The sequence below is a fragment of the Musa acuminata genome, chromosome BXJ3-6, assembly GCF_036884655.1.
Source record: "Musa acuminata AAA Group cultivar baxijiao chromosome BXJ3-6, Cavendish_Baxijiao_AAA, whole genome shotgun sequence".
Lineage (NCBI taxonomy): Eukaryota > Viridiplantae > Streptophyta > Magnoliopsida > Zingiberales > Musaceae > Musa > Musa acuminata.
The window spans coordinates 32524294-32534897 of record NC_088354.1 but is presented as its reverse complement, the minus strand read 5'-3'; positions in this window follow the sequence as shown (position 1 = coordinate 32534897).

Here is a 10604-nt window from a genome sequence, read left to right as displayed (position 1 = left end):
ACCTATCATGTAAGGTTGAGCGAACCTTCGTGCTGGCAACGAGTTGTTGTATAATGGTCATTCGATCAATGTATGACCTTCGAGCTTAGAGTGCTTAACTTGATAATCATGTTGGGGTTCTTTTAACATATCAAATATGGATCAAATAATTGTTTTATAGAATCAAAACCGAATAGATCCAAAATAAGAGATTAAGAATGTTTCCATAAAACTTATCAAATCCATTATAATATGCATGAAATCCTACAACAATTAAGAAACAGATTAATACGGAAGTGTACATGATGAATCCATTAGAGTATTTTCTGAATTGATTGGTGATTTAGTCTTCCAATTGCAAAGTACCTTTTGAACTTTAGATTTCTCCTTGACGGGTGAAGAGAAACTTCATTCGATACTGCAACCGGGGACCATAACCTTATTTATAGTCATAACTGATGAATCTACAATTATGATTGTATTCATAATTGATGAATCTACAATTATGCCTCAAGAGTTTCATATTCCTAACTTATCTCGTCATTAAGTTAGGAACATGATGGTATCCACACAATTAATTTTCATAACAATTATGTCCCTTAGCCAAATAACTTTACTTTAATTGGATCACTTTAATTTTGGCTAATCAAAATAATGACTTAACACATTTAATTATACATGTGTGACCCTTAAAATTCCAATAATCTCCCACTGAGTCACATATGTATCATTATAAATGTGCTATACTTTATGAGCTCAAAACTGTTGCCATTATTAAACAAGACATACAAAACAATCTCGTCCATTGGCCATATTAATATAGGACCAAAGCGGTCTTCGCTATATCAATCATAGCTAAACCCATCAATGATCACTAATATTAACATAACCAAATGACATAGATCAATTATGAAATGTGTAGCATGAAAATTACATGAATGTGATCTGTACATGTCAATTTTCAACTGGTCCATCTTTATCTATATGAGATCATTAATAACTTTAATAGCCATAATGTACAAAGTATAATAAACTGAAGCTTTATTTCTGATCAGAAAATGTCTATACAAATACAGAATCTAGCATAGAACATACAACAAACATATGACAGGCTCCCACTAAACTGAAGTTTCCTCAAATTCTGATATACCCATATGAGCAGTATGCTCATGAAAAAACCTTGAGTGGTACATCTTTTGTGAGAGGATCTGCCAACATAAAGTTTGTTCCTAAGTGTTATATAGAAATTTATTTACTTTGTACCTTTTCTTTCACAACTAGGAACTTGATGTCAATGTGCTTTGACTTAGTCGAGCTCCTATTGTTATTAGAGTATAAAACAGCTGATTTATTGTCACAGTATATCTTTAGTGGTCTTTCAATCCCTTATACTATTTGCAGCTCTGTGACAAAATTTCTCAGCCAAATTCCATGATTGGATGCCTCAAAACATGCTACAAATTCTGCTGCCATAGTGGAAGAAGCAATAAGAGATTGCTTGGCACTACGCCAAGAAATCGCCCCACCAGCCAACATATAAATGTAGCCCGAAGTGGATTTCCTACTATCTTGGCATCCAACAAAATAGGAGTCAGAATACCCAATGATCTCCAAATGGTCTGATCTCCTATATGTGACCATATGATCTTTTATCCTCTTTAAATATCTCATGACTCTTTTAGCTGCCTTCCAATGATCCATTCTAGGATTGCTTAAGTATCTGCATAACACTCCAATAATGTACACTATATCCGGATGCGTACAAATCTGTGCATATATTAGATTTCCTACAGTTGATGTATAGGGAATCTTATGCATTTCTTAAGTTTCCAAATTTCTTTTAGGACACTAATTGAGTTTTTTCATGTATTAGATACATGTATCCATATCTAGAGTAATCATCTATAAATGATATGAAGTATTGTTGACCATTCCATGAAGGTGTAGGAAATGGTCCACAAATATCTGTATGTATCAATTCTAAGACGTCTATAGCTCTATATACACCTGATCTCCTAGGTTTGGTTTATTTACCTTTAATGCATTCAACACAAACATCTAGACCTGATAAGTCAATGGGATCAAGAATCCCATCTGACACAAGTCTTTCAACTCTATTTCTAGAGATATGACCCAAACGTTTATGCCATAATATACCAGAATTTTCAATTTTACATTTAGTACCTCGCAATTCCGCATTCAAGGTTTCATGATAGGATGCTATAGTATCAAGTAAATATAGATTGTCATAAGTCATAAGTGAACCAATTCCAATCATATTTGAATCTAAAGACAAAGTAAACTGATTGTTTCTAAATGAACAAGAATAACCAGATTTGTCCAAATAAGAAACAGAAATGAAGTTCCGTCTAACCAACAGTATAACAAAAGTATCTTTCAAATTCAAATAATATCCAGTACACAATAACAATCTAAATGTGCCTATAGCTTCCACATCTACCGATTTTCCGTCCCCCACATAAATGCTTCTCTCAGCATTATTAGGCCTTCGGTAGCTTAGGCAACCTTGCATTGATACACTGATGTTAGTTGTTGCACCGGAGTCTAACCACCAAGTGTTTCTAGGTACTGAAGTTAAATTGATTTCTGAACAAACCAAAGTAAGGAATGTTCCCTTTTTAGCATGCGAAGCATGATATTTAGCACAGTCCTTCTTTAAATGCCCAGATTTCTTACAAAAGAAACAAGTATCATCCTTATTTTGTTTCTTCTGTACTGGGTCCTTATCAGCCTCATTCTTTCCATATTTGTATTTTCTTTTCTTGCCCTTAAAGTTGGTTTCGTTTAAAACCAGTACTAAATTGAGGTTAGCAGATATTTTATAAGAGAACCTAAATAAGAGAACAATAGATAATCAGAAATTATGCTCATATTTATTACCATAAACTTAAGTAAATTCAAATAATGATTTAACCCATCTCAAGATACCAAGTGCAACATTAATATCTTGTCTTTGGACTTCAATAGTAATTGCTAGTGGTAGTCTTGTTGTAATGATCAAATACTGATAATAAGGCATGTCAAATAAAAAACTCATCTTTGGATTGATTTATCATTTACATGTATAACTTTATAATTATCACGTATTTACCATTACATGTATAAAATCCTGCCAGTTATTAACCTTCCTTTGGGCCGGATAATTACCGCATGGATGTAAATACACACTACATTTAATATTTTCATGAGAAATGTTATATATGAGAGGTCACTTTGGCGACTTCATATATTAAATTACTCAATCTAATATTAAACAATCACTAATTGAATTTAGACCATATTAGTCAAATTGGCTTGATCTTAATTTGTTGACTAAAATATTTAAAGCATGTAAATCATTCAATTTATGTCAACAAACAACTTTATAGAACCAATACTATGTTTAATCCAACATAATATTACAACAATATTATTAAACCAACATAATATTACAACAATATCTAATTAATTAAATTCATATTAATTAGATAAAATCCAAAAACAATATTATTAAACCAACATAATATTGCAACAATATTATTAAACCAACATAATATTACAACAATATCTAATTAATTAAATTCATATTAATTAGATAAAATCCAAAAAAAATATTATTAAACCAACATAATATTGCAACAATATCTAATTAATTAAATTCATATTAATTAGATAAAATCCAAAAACAATATTATTAAACCAACATAATATTGCAACAATATCTAATTAATTAAATTCATATTAATTAGATAAAATCCAAAAAGAATTTGGAAAATTTATGCCTTATAGTGCAAAAATGAATTTTTTTGCATATTGATGAATAGGAAAAGACACGAAGTGGAAAAGATAATCCAAAATTAAACTGATATCATATCAGAAAAAGGCATTGAATTGAATGTGAAGCATGCTGTAGCATGATTACATAAAACCATAATCTTTTCCAATGATAGAACTAAATCACTTCAAAATAGCATGATTACATAAAACTATCATCTTTTTCAACGATAATAGAACCAAATCACTTCAAAATATTGATGAAAACATCATTAAAATATATGAGAAAATAAGCTTAAATGTTCATCAATCATTGTAGGATGGCTCTAATACCACTTGTTGGGGTTCTTTTAACATATCAAATATGGATCAAATAATTGTTTTATAGAATCAAAACCGAATAAATCCAAAATAAGAGATTAAGAATGTTTCCATAAAACTTATCAAATCCATTATAATATGCATGAAATCCTACAACAATTAAGAAACAGATTAATACGGAAGCGTACCTGATGAATCCATTAGAGTATTTTCTAAATTGATTGGTGATTTGGTCTTCCAATTGCAGAGTACCTTTTGAACTTTAGATTTCTCCTTGACGGGTGAAGAGAAACTTCATTCGATACTGCAACTGGGGACCATAACCTTATTTATAGTCATAACTGATGAATCTACAATTATGATTGTATTCATAATTGATGAATCTACAATTATGCCTCAAGAGTTTCATATTCCTAACTTATCTCGTCATTAAGTTAGGAACATGATGGTATCCACACAATTAATTTTCATAATAATTATGTCCCTTAGTCAAATAATTTTACTTTAATTGGATCACTTTAATTTTGGCTAATCAAAATAATGGCTTAACACATTTAATTATACATGTGTGACCCTTAAAATTCCAACAAATCAACCTTATATACTAATTCACTAGTTTTGAACTTACAAAAATGCTATGGAATCGAGACTCAATTCCCTTTCTACCGTTTCTTCATTGAGTCTTACTTATGTTGAAGATCTTGTCTAACCAAATGACAATGAATTTGTGATATTATCTTATAGTATTTGCTGAGAAGTGACAGAAGAAGTCGAGAGACTCTTCTATGGATTAGCACGTTAGATTACGTAATCTAATATAATAGGCAAGATATATTATAGATATGATTATAGTTATCAACTAATACAAAGAAAGTTCTTTTATGATAGGATTTCTCTAGAGATGATTTTGATAGGATAGAGACTTATAATTATTTATTCTAGACCTTTTACTCTTGTTTATAAATAGATATGATCTCTTAGGAACTCAATACGTGATGTGACAAAATATGACGTTAAATTATACATTGAAAAATTATAGATCTCCCCTCATTCTATCACTTATCACTTAAAGTGATACTATAAAGATAGGAAAAGAGTAGAAGACGAGTTTAGATCTCTTAGTAGATTGACATTATTGCTTCTTTTAGATTTGATAATGGTGTGCTTATAGTTCATATAAAAAGTTTTTTGAATGACATCTAATCATTATCTTTGATCTATAATTATTTAATTTTAGTTTCTAATATTAGAATTTATTATATAATAGTATAATTATATTTTTTATGCTTATAATTGGTATCAAAATCATATTGTAAAATCAAATACCTTATATTATAAAAATATGTCAGGTTTATTTTATATTTAAATTTATTTATTAACACATTATTCCTCGGGTAGACTATATTTGTTTGCATGGCAATGTTGGCTACATGCAGTGGCACAAGAAGTGCTGATGTCAGCTGTTGTGTGTGGCGGTTACCATCATCAGCGACGACTGTATCTTATGTGCAATGGTGCTACCGTGTGTGACGAGGAGCTATGTGTGCAGTAGTCGTGACTTCTAGTCGGGGTTGGTCATCGCGCATCAAATGACTATTGTGGACAGAGCATCACAGCGTCGCGATACGATGACCAAACCGAAGCCTGGGCAGTGGTCACGCAAGGCTAATGGCGTTGCCAGCGGGCTGCGTCACGGGGCTTGCGGCTGTGCTATGTTGATGGAATGATGCACAGTCTGTGACCATAGGCAATGGGGCCACTAATAAAGACCAATGAATGTGTGAGCACAACCACGTGTTGTGGTGACCGTGTGGGTTTCTTCGCTCTGTCGCTGGAGGACATGCGACATCTGCGGTGGGATGGGGATGGAGATGAAGATGTCACCAAGGGTCGTCGGTCAGCCGAGTGAGAAGCGGTGTCCAGTACGGTCGTAGACGATTGGCGTGGTGGAACGCAACAATGACGGTATGAGAGTTTCTTTTTTATTAAATAAAAGGATATCTTTCACCCTTCAAAAATTAGATAATTCTAATCAGTATCCTTTTTTTTATTTTTTTTATTTTACCTTTTAGAAATCGAATAGTTCTAATTTATATCCTCTGATACAAAATTGTTATTATGCCTTCATGAAATTGATTATTTTTGGTTGATATCTTTTATTTATAATTTTGCCTTTCTAATTTGGTAATATTATCTTAGTAAATAATAAATTATATCATAAAATATGATGAATATTTCTATTAGAATTAAATTAAAAACATAAATTATAGATATTTCATTATTATCCATGTGATGTAATTTATTATTTTTAAATTTAATTACTTATGTTATTTAGAAATTATAATTTTTGTTGGATATTTATGTGGTTAATAAATACATGAGAATGAAAGAAAATTATGAAATGATATCTATTTTTCACATAAAAGGCACAGGTCATGTTTGTCATAATTATAGCTATCATTTGAGTTTTTTTTTTATTTATGTTGATTATAATTCAATAATTATTACGGTTATTATTTTATTATTATTAAAATATTTTGACATAAATTAGATTAAAAAATTTTAGTGAATATTATTTGTAACTTACATCCCTAAGTTTTATCTTATTAGTTGTCAAAATTATCTAGGATGATATACTTATGGGATGTAAATTAAATAAATATTTTATTATTTATTAGATATTTTTTAAATTATATTTTATATTATTGTATTTATCTTACAATCATCAAAGATGACTCTTCAAAATTTGGTACCAGAATTTGTGTGTCGAATGATCAGGAGTTAAAAAGAGAGATAATGAAGGAAGGATCTAAGAGAACTTGTGGTGGAACGATATGAAAAGAGAAATTGTAGAATATTTTTCACAATGTATTCTTTGTCAGCAAGCTAAATTTGAGAGCCATTGCTCATATCTCAATGGAAATGGATGGATTTTGTAATAGGTTACCAAAAACTCATAAAGGAAATGATACTGTTTGGGTGATTGTGGATTGTCTAACCAAGTCAGCACATTAGCCAAGATATATATGGATGAGGTCGTCAGATTGCATAGTGTAGCATGGACTATTTATTGTATTAGATACAGATCTCAGGTTTATCTATCACTTTGGAGAAGCTTGTATAAATCTTTGGGGACTAATTTGAATTTCAGCACAATCTTCCATCTACAAACAGATAGTTATTCATAAAGAACTATACAAATTCTTGAGGACATGCTTAGATCCAGATCTTGTGTGATGGATTGTGACATATTTTGAGATGCAAGATTATCTTTAGGAGAATTTGTCTGTAAAATTTTTTAAGAAGGACTAAATTGCAAAGGGATAAATTTTCTTTATCCTTCAGCACCTCATCTTGCCACCATCTTAAACCAGCCACCGTCCCATCAGAGATCAGAAAACTAAGGTATGATTTTGAATTCTCACGTTTTTCCTACTAATTAGATTGACATATAGGATTATTAATTAACTAGTTTTAACTTTTTAAGTTAGTAGGATCCTTAATGACCTTAATTAACATTAGCTTATTATTAAAGTTGATGTTTGAATTAAACAAAATAAAGTTAATTTGTGCTTTAAGCTCTAAGTTGTAATTGTAATATGTAAAGTTAATTACTTTAAGTTAGCTGTACTTTAAGTTTCTGATAAAGAAAAAGGAAACAAAGTTAACCTGTAATTGTACTTTAAGCTGCAATTTGTGTTTACAAAAGAATCTTAGGTAGTGATACCTAAGAATAAAAGAGAGATAAAGGCAAGCTGGAGCTGTGTTTATGGTTTAATTAGGAATTGATGAAATTTTTAGAATAATTAGAAATGGTAACAATAAAAAATGAAGAAGAAAATAGAGTAAAATCAAAATAATTTACAGATGATATATTTTTTATTTACTGATGGTGAGGCTGATTCATTTGGGCCATCAAAGGATAAAGTCATGAGAACCAATCATCAGCATAAAACATTGAACCAGAGCAGACAGTGGTTCAGCAGGATGTGATGTAGATATGTACGTGAAAAGCATGCAGGAGTTTACAGAGTCATTGGCTAAGATGAAGCTTCTCATGGATATGGAGACCAGCAGCAGCCCAAGTGTGGAGAATGGTAGTAGTCATCATAGTGAGAGGAAGCAGACAACACCAAAAGGCATTGGCTCCAAAGTTTTCTACGAAAGTAGGGCTTTCTTCTGAACTGATTCCTCTCAAGGTATCCAAGTTCCTCTACAACTTCCAATTAGATGATCAATTTACTACAAGATTGTCAGATAATATAAACATGTTCTATGTGGTTTAGTACTGTCAGAAATATTAGATGGCATGGTCATGACAAACACGCTTGTTTTTCTTCTTTTTTGATAGAGAGGTAAATATGTATTGATGCAAAATATGAGGAAAACACAGACAGACCTAACAGCTCCATCAGTAGCTGAATCACAAAAAAATGGAGATACACAATTTCTCCCAAAACTGGCAGCCCTATCTGCCATCCAATTGCTCTCTCGAGGGATAAACTCGATACTGCTTACAGACAACCTATTACAAAACATAACAATGTCTCGTAAAAGAGACCGAAGGAACCAAGGAACTGGGAGTGTTCCATGGGACAAGATGCACTAGACTCTGGGAGTCGGTTCTGATTCGGAGCCGTGAAAGATTCAGCTCCTTGCTTTCCTTAGCCCAGCCAGTAGAGCACTGCGAGGGCATCCTCCAACACCAATCGATCAACCCTACTTAATTGGATAAGTCTAGAATTGAGTTAAACATCAATTTAATTTAATTAATAAAAAAATAAATTTGATCAAAATCAGAACTTGATCAAAATTTAAGTTTTCTCAAAATTGGATCAAAACCTAATTGATTGAATTTCAATCCAATTAGGCAATCAAAATAAAGCCATGATCAAATCCGATCAAAGTATTTGATTAAAATAAATAAAATTAATCAATTTTATAATTGAGGACACAAGTCAAAATGTTTTAATTTCTGAAAAATAAAACTATAATTTTAATTAAGATATACAATAAAAATCTTTAATTTATCAAGGGCATAATTGGAAAGTAAACTTAGGAACACATATTGAAATTATCTGATTTATTAGGAGTAAAATTATTCTTTTAATTAAAAACCCTAATTGTCACTCCCTTTTACGATCGATACATGAGGTGTAGCCGCCACCACCACGTGTAATTGTCGCTTGTGTGTAACCTCCTCGCCCATATGTAGTTGTGTGCACAGGCTATTGAATGACTCCCAATATTACCGTGACACGGCTATGCACTCACATTGCACAGTAACCCTGTTAGCCTTCGACATCCGATGACGTCGCAATAGCATTACTGTAATCGTCACAGTCACTGCAAGTAATGGCAGTGCTGATGCAACCATCACACATAGCTACGTAGGTAGTGGCATTGCTATTGCTATCACAAAACTATCGCACCCCACGATGCTTGCACTAGGTACACTACTATTGCCTTCAACTGGGCTGATGACCACCAAAGGTCGTTGCCCTTAATAGTACTATTGTCGACAACAAATTGTTGATAGTAGTCCATCGATCAAACATGAAAAATCTTGCATCGCTCGCAAGTAGGTGACAAGACAGACCAGATAAAATAGTAAATCGATAACACAAACGAATCATTCATGTATTGTAAATCAAAATTGAATAACATATTTTTTACACGCGAAAGGTGCTATCAAATAGATCAAAAATATTTAATTTCACAAAATGACTTTGATACCAATTATTACTATAAAAATCATCATTATACTTCTATTATACGAAAAATTTTAGTATCAAAATCTGAAATCAAATAACAATAGATCAAATTTACGATGTGTACATTTTGATACCATTCAGAAATTTTTTATCTAATCCATGAATGCACCATCATCGGATTTAAAGGTTATAATGATATCAATATGCAAAGAGAACTAGATTTGCCTTCTTTTTTCTTTTTATCTTTTATAGAATCACTATAAATAATAAATTAAGAAAAAATAAAAAAAAAATATAATCTCTTATATCTCCCGCTATAAGTTTCACTTGATGTCACATGTCTGGAGTACATGCTTTCACCTTTCATTTATTTCTTTTCCCGGCAATAAAAACTTGCATTACTTGAAAGGGCATGCGAATACAAAGTTGTCATCCATGTCAGGAGTTGGAAGATAATTTCATGTCTTCCTTCCTAAGGCATCACATAAAAGTTCTATTTAATTAGGTCATCGTTAAGCTTATTCACTAACAATAACATCATCATCATCCCCCATTCTCACTGTGTTCCACATGTCTAAACCTTTAGCTGACAAGAATCTAGGGAAGACATGATGCTCATACTGTGAGAGGTCAAGCTACTTTTTCTTTGTTTAATCTATTTAAAGTGCATGCATATCACATGATTTGTTTATAGTTTAGGGTATAGGAGATTAGAGGATAATTCCAAGGCAAATATATTTAATATCGTATACAATATTACATCCATACTCTATTTATCTAAGTGGCCTCGAAGTTATCTAGATGAATATCATATTC